Below are 18,032 nucleotides of genomic sequence, written 5' to 3'. Positions count from 1 at the left end.
ACGGAGTACGGATCTGTGAAGCTAGAAGCTTCAGTGATAATATTTCGCTTTCGCATTGTTTTTATCTGAGATGGGTAGAATTACAAAGTACCAATCGAGTCAAATTCCGTAGTAGTATTCCAATCATACGCAGATAAGCCCTAACTACAAGTTTGTCTAAGGGCTTAAACGCCTTACTGTCGTAACTGAAACTGACTGTGAGAAAGAAAACGAAGCCACACTTTTTCACAACAGTGCATAACACACCATTTTCTTTCTCGCAGTCGGAATGAACAGAAAACCTGTACATCATTGTTTTAAAAAACGCTAATGTCCGTTTGAATGTTCGTTAACACATCGTGCAGAAGTTTGAAATAAGTAGCTCAATAACTTTTCGAGATTTTGATAGTAATTTCTCCTGTTATATATTACATAAATATCTATACATTATAGGTATATAGTGAAATATATGGTCTATATTCATATAAATGTTTATTAGAACACTGAATAAAAATTGAAAGTTAATCGGTCAACGAATTGGGGTGCGAGGCCGAGCATGTCATTATGCATTTACAGTGGACAGTTTATGACATTTTTGTTACAGATCAAATGTGGTGCTTTTTACTAGAAGCAGAAGTTAAAATTTTCACATATGCTCAGATTAGAAAGTTGTTTTGTATCCTACAGATCAGGTAAGGTGACGAAAACCTCTGTTGTGTAAGTTGAATTACTTTAAAATACTTGCAGAGGTATTTCCATAAGTTGATAGTTAGCATGGATGTTGGTCCTTGGAAGTAAAACTTGGTGAATGACTACGATTTTAAGGCGACACATCGTTGATATCTAGCTCACTACACCAGTAGATTCAACGTTTCGTAGTATATTACACTTCCACCGGCCGATGTGGCCGAGCGGTTCTAGGCGCTTCAGTCTGGAACCGCGCGACCGCTACGTTCACAGGTTCGAATCCTGCCTCAGGCATGGACGAGTGTGCTGTCCTTAGGTCAGTTGGGTTTAAGTAGTTCTAAGTTCTAGGGGACTGATGACATCAGATGTTAAGTCCCATAGGGCTCAGAGTCATTTGAACCATATTACACTTCCTATCTTGATATCGTTTAGGTCAGAAAACATACGTGCTTATTTTGTCTAAATATCTCACATTATGCACATAAACGAATTTCCTTTCTTACAAAAGCTTACTAAAGACTTTCGCACATATTCTTGTGGAATCGTTAGAAAACTAATGTTACGTTCGAAACAGTTATTTTGTCTTCCACTTCTGTGGAAGCGGCGACTACAAGAATTCACTGTGCAAAAAAAAAAAAAAAGTATTCACTAAAGAACAGTCAGTCTGTGGCTTGTTAGCAGAGCTGTCAATACATTTCAACTTGACCAGATGTAAAAACAGTAACAACTACTTTATTATCAGGAATTTCGGAGAAACTAGGTTAACTGCACTACTACATGTGTGAGAGTAATACTACAGTTCTTTGAATTGTCAAAATCAATGCTTGATTTCAACTGTAAATGAGAGAAACGGTAACTGTTAGCTCCACTTCACACAGCGCGTAATGACGGGAACTTTGCCTTCTGCCCCGAGCCACGTGTCTTAGATTTTTGTTTCAAGCGTTAACACGGCAGAGATAGGGACATGGGCAGTCTGTGTTATATATGGTCTATGCCCATACATTAGCGACAGTTTATAGGTCTACAATGATTGTTTTAATCTCTGCTTGTAGTATAATATGATGTATATTTGTTCATACCATGGAGGAAAAAAATAATGGGAATTGTCAAAAACTTGAAACCAACGGCCGCCAACTTAGTTGCCCCAAAACATTACCTTCAGATGTTTGTATTCTGTCCAGAACAGGAACCACGGAATATCCTGAGTTAACGCACAGAGTCTGGCAAAATTTCCGAACAAAATAGAACAATTATGAACGCACTTCATCAGGTCCTTTGTTGGAAAGTGTTCCGTCATGTTTATGATATATGGATTTCGCAGAAGAAAGCAAATGAGTACTGAATCAATAAATGATATCTGCCTGCGGTATATTCTTCTTTTGTTGAAATATTATGAAGCACGTGATTCTTCTGTTGTTCCATACAGATTGCTTTCTTAATCACATATTTTTGGGGTTCAAATGTTCGGAATGTTTAATCTCGTATAACATGTCTGTTTTCCTGTCATATAATTTATTATAAGTCCTTAGATCCCCCCCCATGAACCATGGACCTTGCCGTTGGTGGGGAGGCTTGCGTGCCTCAGCGATACATATAGCCGTACCGTAGGTGCAACCACAACGGAGGGGTATCTGTTGAGAGGCCAGACAAACGTGTGGTTCCTGAAGAGGGGCAGCAGCCTTTTCAGTAGTTGCAAGGGCAACAGTCTGGATGATTGCCTGATCTGGCCTTGTAACAATAACCAAAACGGCCTTGCTGTGCTGGTACTGCGAACGGCTGAAAGCAAGGGGAAACTACAGCCGTAATTTTTCCCGAGGGCATGCAGCTTTACTGTATGATTACATGATGATGGCGTCCTCTTGGGTAAAATATTCCGGAGGTAAAATAGTCCCCCATTCGGATCTCCGGGCGGGGACTACTCAAGAGGATGTCGTTATCAGGAGAAAGAAAACTGGCGTTCTACGGATCGGAGCGTGGAATGTCAGATCCCTTAATCGGGCAGGTAGGTTAGAAAATTTAAAAAGGGAAATGGATAGGTTGAAGTTAGATATAGTGGGAATTAGTGAAGTTCGGTGGCAGGAGGAACAAGACTTCTGGTCAGGTGACTACAGGGTTATAAACACATCAAATAGGGGTAATGCAGGAGTAGGTTTTAATAATGAATAGGAAAATAGGAATGTGGGTAAGCTACTACAAACAGCATAGTGAACGCATTATTGTGGCCAAGATAGATACGAAGCCCACACCTACTACAGTAGTACAAGTTTATATGCCAACTAGCTCTGCAGATGACGAAGAAATTGAAGAAATGTATGATGAAATAAAAGAAATTATTCAGATTGTGAAGGGAGACGAAAATGTAATAGTCATGGGTGACTGGAATTCGAGTGTAGGAAAAGGGAGAGAAGGAAACATAGTAGGTGAATATGGACTGGGGGACAGAAATGAAAGAGGAAGCCGCCTTGTAGAATTTTGCACAGAGCACAACATAATCATAACTAACACTTGGTTTAAGAATCATGAAAGAAGGTTGTATACATGGAAGAACCCTGGAGATACTAAAAGGTATCAGATAGATTATATAATGGTAAGACAGAGATTTAGGAACCAGGTTTTAAATTGTAAGACATTTCCAGGGGCAGATGTGGACTCTGACCACAATCTATTGGTTATGACCTGTAGATTAAAACTGAAGAAACTGCAAAAAGGTGGGAATTTAAGGAGATGGGACCTGGATAAACTAAAAGAACCAGAGGTTGTACAGAGATTCAGGGAGAGCATAAGGGAGCAATTGACAGGAATGGGGGAAATAAATACAGTAGAAGAAGAATGGGTAGCTTTGAGGGATGAAGTAGTGAAGGCAGCAGAGGATCAAGTAGGTAAAAAGACGAGGGCTAGTAGAAATCCTTGGGTAACAGAAGAAATACTGAATTTAATTGATGAAAGGAGAAAATATAAAAATGCAGTAACTGAAACAGGCAAAAAGGAATACAAACGTCTCAAAAATGAGAACGACAGGAAGTGCAAAATGGCTAAGCAGGGATGGCTAGAGGACAAATGTAAGGATGTAGAGGCCTATCTCACTAGGGGTAAGATAGATACCGCCTACAGGAAAATTAAAGAGACCTTTGGAGATAAGAGAACGACTTGTATGAATATCAAGAGCTCAGATGGAAACCCAGTTCTAAGCAAAGAAGGGAAAGCAGAAAGGTGGAAGGAGTATATAGAGGGTCTATACAAGGGCGATGTATTTGAGGACAATATTATGGAAATGGAAGAGGATGTAGATGAAGATGAAATGGGAGATATGATACTGCGTGAAGAGTTTGACAGAGCACTGAAAGACCTGAGTCGAAACAAGGCCCCCGGAGTAGACAATATTCCATTGGAACTACTGACGGCCGTGGGAGAGCCAGTCCTGACAAAACTCTACCATCTGGTGAGCAAGATGTATGAAACAGGCGAAATACCCTCAGACTTTAAGAAGAATATAATAATTCCAATCCCAAAGAAAGCAGGTGTTGACAGATGTGAAAATTACCGAACTATCAGCTTAATAAGTCACAGCTGCAAAATACTAACACGAATTCTTTACAGACGAATGGAAAAAGTAGTAGAAGCCAACCTCGGGGAAGATCAGTTTGGATTCCGTAGAAACACTGGAACACGTGAGGCAATACTGACCTTACGACTTATCTTAGAAGAAAGATTAAGGAAAGGCAAACCTACGTTTCTAGCATTTGTAGACTTAGAGAAAGCTTTTGACAATGTTGACTGGAATACTCTCTTTCAAATTCTAAAGGTGGCAGGGGTAAAATACAGGGAGCGAAAGGCTATTTACAATTTGTACAGAAACCAGATGGCAGTTATAAGAGTCGAGGGACATGAAAGGGAAGCAGTGGTCGGGAAGGGAGTAAGACAAGGTTGTAGCCTCTCCCCGATGTTGTTCAATCTGTATATTGAGCAAGCAGTAAAGGAAACAAAAGAAAAATTAGGAGTAGGTATTAAAATTCATGGAGAAGAAATAAAAACTTTGAGGTTCGCCGATGACATTGTAATTCTGTCAGAGACAGCAAAGGACTTGGAAGAGCAGTTGAATGGAATGGACAGTGTCTTGAAAGGAGGATATAAGATGAACATCAACAAAAGCAAAACAAGGATAATGGAATGTAGTCTAATTAAGTCGGGTGATGCTGAGGGAATTAGATTAGGAAATGAGGCACTTAAAGTAGTAAAGGAGTTTTGCTATTTGGGGAGCAAAATAACTGATGATGGTCGAAGTAGAGAGGATATAAAATGTAGGCTGGCAATGGCAAGGAAAGCGTTTCTGAAGAAGAGAAATTTGTTAACATCCAGTATTGATTTAAGTGTCAGGAAGTCATTTCTGAAAGTATTCGTATGGAGTGTAGCCATGTATGGAAGTGAAACATGGACGATAAATAGTTTGGACAAGAAGAGAATAGAAGCTTTCGAAATGTGGTGCTACAGAAGAATGCTGAAGATTAGATGGGTAGATCACATAACTAATAAGGAAGTATTGAATAGGATTGGGGAGAAGAGAAGTTTGTGGCACAACTTGACCAGAAGAAGGGATCGGTTGGTAGGACATGTTCTGAGGCATCAAGGGATCATCAAGTTAGTATTGGAGGGCAGCGTGGAGGGTAAAAATCGCAGAGGGAGACCAAGAGATGAATACACTAAGCAGATTCAGAAGGATGTAGGTTGCAGTAGGTACTGGGAGATGAAAAAGCTTGCACAGGATAGAGTAGCATGGAGAGCTGCATCAAACCAGTCTCAGGACTGAAGACCACAACAACAACAACAACAACAACAAGTCCTTAGATGTTATTTCTGCTTATTCATGGTTTGTATCTCAGTTGCAACCTTCTCGTTGTTTATCTGTAAATCAAAACTGTCGGTTCTAAATTTGTCACACACTGAACACGTGTCGGTTTTGCAGTACGCACAGCTTATGTTGTAGTTAGTCACAAATATTAGTGGATATTTTTCGTGTGAAACAGGATGTGGAGTATTTTTCTCTGAATATAACACATTAAGTTTCGAATAATAAGTGCTCCTATTAAATATAACCGTTTGCTATCATGAATGCTACAATGTGATTTGCGGATTCTCAGTGACTGTAAATGTTGATGCACTTTAGATACAATATCTCCTTTAAGTCTGTTAAACATAGAAGGAGAAGAAAAAGTTGTACGTAGAAAACGGATCCTGATCGTTCTTCCTTAGGATCGAGTGAATATTGACCGTTTTTCTCAAACCTTTCGAACAGGTTTTCGAGCACTTTATTGTTTTCACAAAACACAAGCTTTGTAACACTATAGTACTTCCATTCCTCTATAAGATGGCATAATGAGCTAACTGTTACATTTTGGTGGACCTCAATCGTTATTCCAGTATATTACGAGTATTATGCATGCTAATGGTTATGACTGTATCTGACAAGTACATTGTATCAAATTTGGTCTCCAGTATAGTGGATGAATGAATAAGTATAAGCAGCATCCTAGAATTATAATTTGTTGATGACAAAGGCTGGTGAACATTTATTCACCGTACTATGAAAATCTCCAGAGTAAAAACTGACAGACTGGTCCTGGCAAGAAACATTCTGAAAAATGAATCAAATAAGCTACTGTTAAAAGAAATATAATAATTTAGTACTGAAAACCAAGTGTTAGACTACATGCTACTAATTAAATATTTATTAAAATGTGAAAATCCTGTTGAAGAAGCATATGCTTGTTCCAAAGGTTAGTCTATTATTACCAAAATTTTATTTACGTATTTATTAAAGCAAAATTCCCATTTTACAGAGTCTGAACTATTGATACCATTCCTTTATTCACAATAGTCTCTTTTGCACCAACTAATATAGGAGGCATTGTTATAAAAGCTCATTAATACCACCAGAAGTGATAACTTCAGCAGCAGTTGAGGTCCATCTCCTTATGGGTTTTGTTCCGTCCATCACCACCAGCCTCCGTCACGGTGCTTACGGCCTGAAGATGGTCTGAATTATAGACCGAAACCGGCTGCCATCAATAATAAACATGGGTTGCGAAGGAGCTGTTATATTGAATTTTAATGTTTTACATCGATCGCTGTTAAACCTCCAGGGAAAGGATGGTTTCTAAAATTTTAGTAATTTAATACCCTTAATGTAATAAGTATTTGTATGAAGTTTGATAAATATCTGGCCAATGCTTCATGGTGTAACACTTTCCATTTCTGTCAGTGTAGCAGAAACTGCTTTTAAAAGGAAGTGTGCGTCTCATGCCCTTGCTAACGCATTTGGCTTCAGCTGATGGTCGCCAGCGGGCTGGTGGAGGCCCTTGTGAGGCCGGTACAATGAACCCGCGTATCGCGCTATCTCGCGTGACGCAGAGCGCGAAATCTGCTGTGGAGAGTTTCCTATCCCTCACCCCGCCGCCCCAACCACTCACCCAGTCGCGGCACCCACAGCAGTAGCAGCGCAAAGCTGAGACCATCGATCGCTACCTTAAGCAAACAGCCTCGCTCGTCTTCTTTCTCTTTCCGCCTAACAGTTTTTGCCGCCTTTGAAGTCACGCCTCGAACACTGGCTTCTTTCTCAAAGGAGCGTCAAACTGTGGATTTTTCCGAGCTGGACGTAAATGCTGCTATGATTCTCAGTGCAGGTCACGTTTTCCTCCAGGAAAATCGATGTATTTGTGTGCCAAGAGAGATAACGTTAGTTGCTGTTTTAATTTGTTAAAGGATTAAAATTCGATGTCCATCGTGTTCACTACTGGCCCTTAAAATTGCTACACCAAGAAGAAATGCAGATAATAACGGGTATTCATTGGACGAGTATATTACACTAGTTCTGACATGTGATTACATTTTCACGCCATTTGGGTGCATAGATCCTGAGAAATAAGTACCCAGAACAACCGCCTCTGGCCGTAATAACGGCCTTGATACGCCTGGGCATTGAGTCAAGCAGAGCTTGGATGGCGTGTACAGGTACATCTGACGGGCACTTTCAACACAATACCACAGTTCATCAAGAGTAGTGACTGTCCTATTGTGACGACCCAGTTGCTCAGCCACCATTGACCAGACGTTTTCAATTGGTGAGAGATCTGGAGAATGTGTTGGCCAGGGCAGCAGTCGAACATTTTCTGTATCCAGAGAGGCCCGTGCAAGACCTGCAACATGCGGTCGTGCATTATCCTGCTGAAACGTAGGGTTTCGCAGGGATCGAATGAAGGGTAGAGCCACGGGTCGTAACACATCTGAAATGTAACGTCCACTGTTCAAAGTGCCGTCAATGCGAACAAGAGGTGACCGACACGTGTAACCAATGGCAGCCCACACCATCACGCTGGGTGATACGCCAGTATGGCGATGACGAATACACGCTTCCAATGTGCGTTCACCGCGATGTCGCCAAACACGGATGCGACCACCATGATACTGTAAACAAAACCTGGATTCATCCGAAAAAATGACGTTTTCCCATTCGTGCACTCAAGTTCGTCGTTGAGTACACCATCGCAGGCGCTCCTGTCTGTGATGCAGCGTCAAGGGTAACCGCAGCCATGGTCTCCGAGCTGATAGTCCATGCTGCTGCAAACGTCGTCGAACCGTTCGTGCAGATGGTTGCTGTCTTGCAAACGTCCCCATCTGTTGACTCAGGGATCGAGAGGTGGTTGCAATATCCATTACAGCCATGCGGATAAGATGCACGTCATCTCGACTGCTAGTGATACGGGGCCGTTGGGATCCAGCACGGCGTTCCTTATTACCCACCTGAACCCACCGATTCCATATTCTGCTAACAGTCATTGGATCTCGACCAACGCGAGCAGCAATGTCGCGATACGATAAACCGCAATCACGATGGGCCACAATCCGACCTTTATCAAAGTCTCAAACGTGATGGTACGCATATCTCCTCCTTAGACGAGGCATCACAACAACGTTTCACCAGGCAACGCCGGGCAATTGCTGTTTGCATATGAGAAATCAGTTGAGTAATTCCCTCATGTCAGCACGCTGTAGGTGTCGCCACTGGCGCCAACCCTGTGTGAATGCTCTGAAAAGCTAATCACTTGCATATCACAGCATCTTCTTCCTGTCGGTTAAATTTCGCGTCTGTAGCACGTCATCTTCGTGGTGCAGCAATTTTATTTGCCAGTAGTGTAAGTGCGAGGAGTTGCGTGTCCTAAGCGAGAAATAGCAGCGGAGGTGAAAAAGAAATGGGGAAAAGGGAGAGTGAAGTAGGTGATGAGGGAGGGGGCAAGAAGATGAAAGGAAAAGATATCAAACAGGCGTTAAATGAAGTTAATGTGATAGATGCAGAAAATGAGGCACCTTATGATGTGAGGTAAATGCTGTAGCTAGTAGCAGTGGACACAGTCTCTAATTACAGGAGCAGCCAGAGAAGAAGCCCCAGAAGCTGTAGCTAGTACGAGTGCAGAGATTTAGTTAATGCCAGCTAGTGACGAAGATCAGAAGCTGTAGCTAATCCCATATAAGAGCAGCTGCACAAAAAGATCATGAAAACTTGACAAAACAGGCCAAGAGGATGAAACTCGTTTCGGATTCAATATACGCTGTTGCAGAAATCAGTGATAACATAATTATACCAATTCCTGATGTCAACAGAACAAAAGCAGATCTCCACAATAATATTGGAGCGTTTTTTTAAAGGGACGAACAGGATTTGCACAAGATTGGAACGAAATGTTGGATAGTCGACAAATTGTATTGTAGGCATGCCTTGTTAAATTGATTTCAGTAATTAGGGACAGATGTCGTGGCAAACACTTTCAGTGGGTTCTTGGCTCAAAAGGACTGGAAATGTGCTAACGTTTAATGTTGCTAAGTATGAAAGTAACTCATTAAGGTTTTAATGTTAATATTTTTATTGTCATATACATACTGTGTAGTAGCTTTGAAACTTCATCAATCAAATAAGTGTGTCTGTACATAAATTGCAGAATGACTGAGAAGATGAAACTTCTACGTTATTTAATTCTGAAACAGCTGAAAAACTGAACGTACTGAGCCTACTTTCTCTTTACTTATTCTTATCATGTCAATACTGACCCACAATATTCTAGCGCAACAGAATCTGATTGCTCAAAAAAAATTACAACCTGACTTCAAACAATTAATTCAAAAGAATGGCCCTGACTAACTTAACAATAACCTATACATACCCTTAAGCACTTACCTCACAAAAATCTTCGTTAGACGAACTACTGCAATACAGCGAGCGCGAATACTGCCAGCTAAATATAAGATTCTAACTACTGAAGGCACTAACTTCTAATAGGGATATGGTTAGCAAAGGAAAGATTTTGTTGCGGAGCAACAATGTATTTACCTTAAAATGTGGCAACCAGTTCAAATATCATATAATATATAAGCGCCGGTGACATCCAGTTCCAAAAGATTAATAACCATCGACAAATTACATTTCCATGACGGACACACGTCCAGATCGTCCGCTCGAGCTAACACTTCAAACTTCTAACCTCCATCACCTCTGGCTATTCTCTCCCTACATCCATCATTGCTGGCTGTTCACCTCCATGTGCCCAACAGTATTTCCATCACTGCTGGCGACTAACTTCCAACTGCCCAACACTACTGGCGATTAACTTCCAACAACGAGTCTGACCAGCCACAGAGTCTCTTACAAAGAAAGCACAGTCAGAGATCCAATGCAAAGCGCTACACAGCGCTGCCAACACCGAAGCAGCCCACTTACAGCTTCTATTAACAACTTACGTGCTTGTTAAATAAGTTATCGAATGTTCTTTTTGAGGTCAAAATTTGACATGTCCAAACAAAAATTTTTTCCACTAGAAGAAGTGCCAGAGAGACATTTATCTTTAAGAACTGCTACCAAGACGGGAGGCTTGGGGTCAGGCGAAGGATTTGTTTGCTATTTGTATATGAAGGTGTGCATATCAAAAGGGTGCTTTTATAAGAAAAAGACATCCTGTATAACTTGATACGTCACGATAGTTTTCCTTGCAACATCCTGTGCTGTTTCCAGTTTTTTTTATTTTGTGTTTGTTTTTCATTGCTACTCAAAACCGCTAGAGAAGTATGGTCTCATTTTCGTTGAGGGGAGAAACCCAACCTACACCTCCAAGTGGTGGGGAGTGGGAACTCTTCAGGAGGCCAATGGGGATGAGACCGAACCTCTGCCGGCCGGAGTGGCCGAGCGGTTCTAGGCGCTACAGTCTGGAACTGCTTGACCGCTACGGTCGCAGGTTCGAATCCTGTCTCGGGCATGGATATGTGTGATGTCCTTTGGTTAGTTAGGTTTAAGTAGTTCTAAGTTCTAGGGGACTGATGACCTCAGAAGTTAAGTCCCATAGTGCTCAGAGCCATTTGAGCCATTTTTTTCAACCGAATCTCTCCTGAAATCAGGAGGCAACCACTACCAAGTGTCAACGGTATCCTTGGAGTGTGGATGAGTGGATAGAGGCACGGTACCCCATTGCCCTTAGGATGGGAAACTATCGTTGAAGGCCGATGAGCCACCAAGCCCAACGGCATGGAGAAGTGGAAACCAACGGGAATCTAACAGACTAAAGCCAATTTGGCTATGTAATGTGCAGAAACCGTGGCAGTATCCTTACTGATTACGGATTTCTGGAGCCAAAGGTCCGACAGTTCAGTGGGCGAGGCTTCTCATGTCGTCATTCCGCTGGAAAGAGATTCTTCTACGGGGTACAGGAGAGAAGGAGGATCTATTTATAGTTATAACAAAATGCAAAGCAAAACTTGTTGGACAGTTAATCAGACATGATATTCGGCAACAAAACATTTTCGGAGGCGATATCATAAGGAAGAAACCGAGCGGACGACAGAGAGCATTCTATTTAAAAAAGCAAATATGATGAGTAAGATGGGATGTTCTTCGTACATCGAGATGAAAAGGACTGCTGAAGAGATATGCTGTGGCTGCGGAGACAAGGCTTAGCATTTTGAAAGAATAATAATAATAATAATAATAAGTCTTTTGTTAAGACGCAAGCTAGTTTCGTAAATTTTCGAACTAATTTTTAAAATTGATTCTCTGTATATCAAGTTCACGATGGACATAGAAGAAAACAACCAACTTCCATTTCTGGATGTGCTCGTCAAGCGAAGACCAGATGGCACACTAGGACACAGCGTCTACCGAAAGCCGACACATACAGATTTGTACCTGCATTCCTCCAGCTGTCATGCTCCTTCACAGCGAGAGGGTGTTCTGGGCGCACTGATGCACAGAGCACGCGAAATCTCGGACTGTGACAGACTAGCAGCTGAATTGGAGCACTTGCAAGCCGTGTTCCGCACGAACGGTTATAACAACCGGCAGATAGAACGTGCCTTAAGACCGAAGAAGGCGAGACCGCAGCCTTCCGAGGACGAAGACAAACCGGTTGCAACGGCAATTATATCATATGTACATATGTAGGGAACACATCGGCAAAGATCGGCAGAATACTCAGAAAATATAATTTCAAGTGCGTGTTTGCCCTCCATCTAAAACGAAAACATTATTAGGATCTAATTTGATCCATTATAAATGGTTTTTGAAAGCCTCCGACTGTAGAAACTATAGCTTTGTTTATGAATAAATAATATTCTGATACCAGTCACGATTTTTCTTTATTTTACTATTCGCACGATGCGTTTCGAGAAATAATTCCCATTTTCAAGTGGGTTTTTGTGTGTATTAAGCCATTTCTTTTGATGTTGTCAGTGTGTGTGAGCCTGCTTAATTTTGTTGACTTTTACTGTAACGCATAAGAAACACGCGATGTTTTAGTTGGGTATCAATTCTTTTTGTGAGGTTAGTGGCTAAAATTTAGAAGAATTTTTACCTACAGTTTTCTAATGGTTCATTTGTGTAGAGTCTCACACACGCTTAACATCACACGCAACTTGTTGTACACTTTACACATCAAAAATATCTTATATAAACAAAACAGGTACAAAGATCTTCTTACAGGTAGTCCACAGAGATAACGTTATAGGCCTTTCACAGATTATGATTTGCTTTGGTACAGAGGTTACTTATCTTAACAATTTGGCTAATAAATTACTTATATTGATTTTACAATTGTGCTTATTTCTATGTTTTACTATTTTTGTTTAAGTATATTATCGAAACATCTGAAGAAATTCACTGATTCACTTTCAAGTTTTTCATTTAATATTTTATCTTCATATTTTCTGTAATGTGAATATATGTCCAGTTCTTCAAGCGAACCCATTTTAAGTCCTTTATTTATTACAGTAAAAGTCAACAGAATTAAGTAGGCTCACACACACTGACAACATCAAAAGAAATGGCTTAATACACACAACGCACTTGAAAAAGGGAATTATTTCTCGAAACGCGTCGTGCGAATAGTAAAATAAAGAAAAATCGCGACTGGTAGCAGAAGATTATTTATTTATAAACAAACCTATATTATTAGGATCAGTCAAGGACGACTTAGGACTCCGGACCCGGGAGTTTACAGCATCCCTTTCCAGTGCGGGAAAATGTATATAGGCCAAACCATCGGGATGGTACAGGACAGATGTAGTGAACATAAACGTCACTCAGACAACGCACCGTCGACCAAGTCCGCCGTGGCAGAGCACTGCATCTCACACGAACATGACATGACCTACGATGGCACAAAGGTGTTGCAGCACTCGAACACCTTCTGGGATTGTATCCTCAAAGAGGCAGTGGAGATCCGGCTGCATGACGAACTAATAAATAAAGACAGCGGTTTCCAGCATAGCCTGGGATCCAGCTTTGACTATGATTACAACTCAACGACAGTCTACACGGAAATCCGCTCCTGTCAGGACACCTGAAGAAGAAGAAGAAGAAGCATTGTCACCACGACGGCAGAGTTCCGCAAGCGGCCGTAGCCACGGAAGGACTGCGGCCCATGATCTGTCGCTGGGCGCCGCGCTTCCCCCACCACCCAGCGCCGCCCTTCCCCCACCACCGGCCGCGGACCCCATGGAAAACCGCCCAGACGGAGGCTGCGGGAGAGAGGTGGAGATTGTATAAAGTCGGCATCCATCAGAGACCAGTCAGACGGCAAGAACGCCTGAAGATGGCAAGAAGTCTGCTTGCCGAAATATCGTGCCTTTTGGACGACGCGACCCTGCTGAATACCCGAGAAATTTTCAAGATTTCTGTATGCCGAGAAAACCTCTGATCACACATTTCGAACTAATTAATGCGCACTGACGGAATGAGTCGCAACACCAAAAAATAATTAAAGTAACGTAATGAAATTGTGAGGATATATTCATCTAGGTAACATATTTAAGTGACTAACATTGCAAGATAAGAGGTTAACGTAACTGCGAAGATAAGCCAATGAAAATGTGGAATGCTGGTACATTAACGACCGGTGTAACCGCCAGAATGTTGAACGCAAGCATGTGAACATGCATGTTGAAAGTTGGATGTTCATATTCTTTATTTCGAAAGTTGGCTACTGATTCTGCTGTTGCGTGCATACATAAACTCTGGGTCTGAGATATTATTATTGTGAGTGATAGCGAGCGAATAGTTGTTGGCAGTAGTCGGACATGGAGTGGCATGGAGAGAAGCCGCACCAGGAGATGCGACTGTGAGCCATGAACGTGCCAGTAGCGCCAGAGGAGATTTTGATATTAATCGAGGATTTCTGGCAATCTGCGGCTTTTTCTGCACGTAGTTGTTGGTTGCTTGCGCTTTGGAGGGATTTTGTCAGATTTCATTGTGCATAAATTGAAACAAATATTCAGATCTTTGTTGTGATCAGATACGTGATTATTGATTATAGACATTTTGCTAATCAAACTGTCAGAGGAAAGGAAAGGTCTGTGTAAAGTTTGTCAGTGTATAAAACTTCAATTTTCAGTATCTAGTAAATTAAAAGTTTTTTTGATCTCTTTTATTTTTTTCATTTCTTAAGGCCTGTTAAGTAAACCCCTCCTGAATATTTAATTTCTGTAAAAATAAAACAAAGGAATGTTTGCATCATTAATTGTGTACGTAATTGTATTCTGCATGAATCGCAGTATTGCTTTTGAATTATTTTAACACGTTGTTGCATACAATGTATTTATGCAGTTGCAGCGGCTAGACGAAGTAAGTTGTCTGTTGCGTACAGGAGCACTGCACTAAGATTGTTTAGAGAATATTTTTAAAATCGCAGAAAGATACTACAGAACTGATTTTTCATGATTTATAGGAACAGTAAATAATTTCTTTCTAGGAGGTTCCAGCAAATGTTTGAATATTGACACGTCGGAATACGGGTTTTCGTAATACAAGTTGGACGGCTACATACCAGATTTTATGATAACGATATAAATTTCATTAAATTGCCTTGAAATTTTTAAAGAAAAAGTATAGGTAACGATAAAATGTCAGAGACAGAGCTTTACACATTTCCGTGCGTCTTTCACCAGCTGATCACAATTACAGTTTTTGATAGCATGAGTGTCAAAGTATTGTGTTCTACAGGTGACGGAAGTTAGTTTGTGGGATCGAGTCCCATGCCTGTTGCAATTGGTCGGCCAACACGGTTAATGCTGTTTGTGGATGATGCTGGAGTTGTCGCCCGATGACGTCCTATATGTGCTCCGCTGGAAATAGATCTGATGGTCACACAGGTCAAGACAACATGTCGACGCTCTGTAAAGCATATTGGGATGTAACAACGCTATGTTGGCGAGCGTTATGCTTTTGTAAAACACTTTCTGGAATGCTGTTCATGAATGGCAGCTCAGGAGGAGATCGAATCACTAGATTGACGAACAAATTTGCACTCATGGTGAGTGGCATAACTGCGAGAGTGCTCCTGCTGTCATACGTAATCGCATCCCAGATAGTACGTCCCGGTGTAGGTACAGAGTGTCCATGCAGACAGATTGGTTGCAGGTCCTCATCTAACCTTCTTCTAACCAACAAAGTGACATCGCTGGCACCGGGGAAAAACCAGCTTCCATCAGAAGACACAGCAGACATCCACCCAGCCTTCCACTAAGTTCTCGCTTGACACCACTGAAGTCCCAAATGGCGGTGGTTTGGGGTCAGTGGAATGCACGCTACATGGTGCCTGGCTCGGAGCTGTTCTTGAAGTAATCGATTTGTAACAGCTCGTTGTGTCACTGTGGGGCCAACTGTTGCTCAAATTGTTGTAGCAGGTGCTGTACGATGAGCCAGAGACATAAGCCGAACACGACGGTCTTACCTCACGGTAGTGCCAAGTGGCCCTCCGGAGCCCGGACTTCTTGCGATCAGGCATTCACGTGGCTCTCACCGCCAGTAACCATTCTTGCCAAGTCTTTCTGCAGTAAAGCAAAAGGAACATCCAGCTTGTCGTGGCCTTATTACATGCCTTCGCTCAAACTCAGTGAGGTGCTGGCAATAGCATTTTTGTCGCCTTAAAATCATTCTTGACAAACATCAACTCACCAGGTCCAGTCTGAAGAGTAACTAACGCCCACGTTACAGCGTGTATTTTACTGTTACACGGTGTATTTAAAGCAAACCTGATTCGCCCCCCCCCCCCCCCACCAACATAGTGCCGCTACTAGCGCCGCTCTTACTCGACTGGCGCGAAATTGGAATAGATTTCATCTTTCAGATGTAGAAACACGCCTAACAATGTTTGGTTATATCGCACAACTCCTTCTTGGTCGTGTGATTTTCTCTGTCGTCCGTGTATTTTTATACGTGATCATTTTAATTTCCCTTTCTTTTATTTATACTGTCGACATGGCTCTGTGATATTCCTTAAAATGTTCCTTTAGCGTGTGATTATATTGTATTAAACAATACAAATGTTAATTTTAATCCCAATCAACACTAAACTGCTTTTTATTGAATTATTTCTGTCAGACAAGTTTCTCTAGCTATCACTAGTTACATCTAATATTCAAACTTAAAACTGGATATCCCTGAAATTCAAACAGTTATAGCAGTAAATTCGTGTTATAGCTAGCAAATTCTAGTGGTGGCAGAAGCATTCACTATAAAATAGTTTTAACTAGAGATAATGAGTTCTAACTAAAAACTGGTTTTGACTGCAACATATACACTAAATAGGCGGCCGCAGTAGTTAGAAGACTTCAGTGTCTGGCAACCTAATAGGTGAGAGCGTTTTCCCCAAATCTGCGACAGTAAATTCAATTAGATTGGCTGTAAAAGGTAGCCCCTCTCTGACCCGAAAATGCTTTTACATTTTAGTCTTGAGCCTTTAAATAGCGCCTATAGCTAATGGTCGCTCTCTGTTTGCTTGTTGTTCTTCTGCAGGCAACACGTATTTTTCGCGGTTTGTATAGTCAGCCTCCACGCCGCTTGGACCTACAACTTATGGGCTATGTAGTTTACCTGAGTGCCTAAGGTGTCAGAAGTTCTGCCAAGGCTGCCGGTTTTCTTGAGTAAAACATTTTACAATTTGTTGTTCAGCAGTCACGACAATTAGATATCTCGTAATTACGATGGCGTCACTCTCTCTTACTTAAGATCGTGTATGGAACACGGACGTTAAAAAGGTAGTTTTCGACGTTCCGCTGCAGTGAACCGTAATTAGCTGCACTCTCTTGATCATCCTCAGTTTGTCATGTTCAGCTTCAATATTCGTATATGTATCATGACTTCTTATGTGATACCTTTCCCTATTGACCGAGCCTGGTTGGTGGTCTGTCAACCCTCAATTCTGTACAGTACCCGGACTTTTACCTAATGTTTCCATACTTTATTATTTATTAAGGTCTTGGAAATGTATTCATGGCTCTCTGTCAAACAATGCAGCGGTTTAATTGAGTCTATAGCTGTGTCTATCTTAGACGAAGTTGTGCTCTCCCATCTTGTAATTAATTTTAATCATGAATGACCACCTTTATTGTGACCAAACGTGACACCAAAGCGAAGTCCGCCTGCAATAGGAAACCACTTTAATCATTAGGCAACAGCCAGGACACTGAGCTGGGCTTTCGAGTGCTCCTTTTAAACCCATACACTGAGGTGGCAAAAGTCGTGGGAGTCCTTTTTATATCGTGTCCGACGTCCTTTTGCTCGGCGTAGTGAAGCAAAGCGACGTGAGATAGTGCTCAGTAAGTCGTTGAAACTCCTGTAGAAATATAGAGCGATGCTGCCTCTCTAGCCCTCCATAATTGGGGAAGTATTGCCGGCGTAGGATTTAGTGCACGAACGTATCTCCCAATTGCCGGCCAGGGTGGCTGAGCGGTTCTAGGCGCTTCAGTCTGGAACCGCGTGACCGCTACGGTCGCAGGTTCGAATCCTGCCTCGGGCATGGATGTGTGTGATGTCCTTAGGTTAGTTAGGTTTAAGTAGT

Source organism: Schistocerca piceifrons, chromosome 1 (genome assembly GCF_021461385.2).
Source record: "Schistocerca piceifrons isolate TAMUIC-IGC-003096 chromosome 1, iqSchPice1.1, whole genome shotgun sequence".
Taxonomy (NCBI): Eukaryota; Metazoa; Arthropoda; class Insecta; order Orthoptera; family Acrididae; genus Schistocerca; species Schistocerca piceifrons.
The sequence above is the reverse complement of the archived record's forward strand: the minus strand, read 5'-3'. Positions refer to the sequence as shown.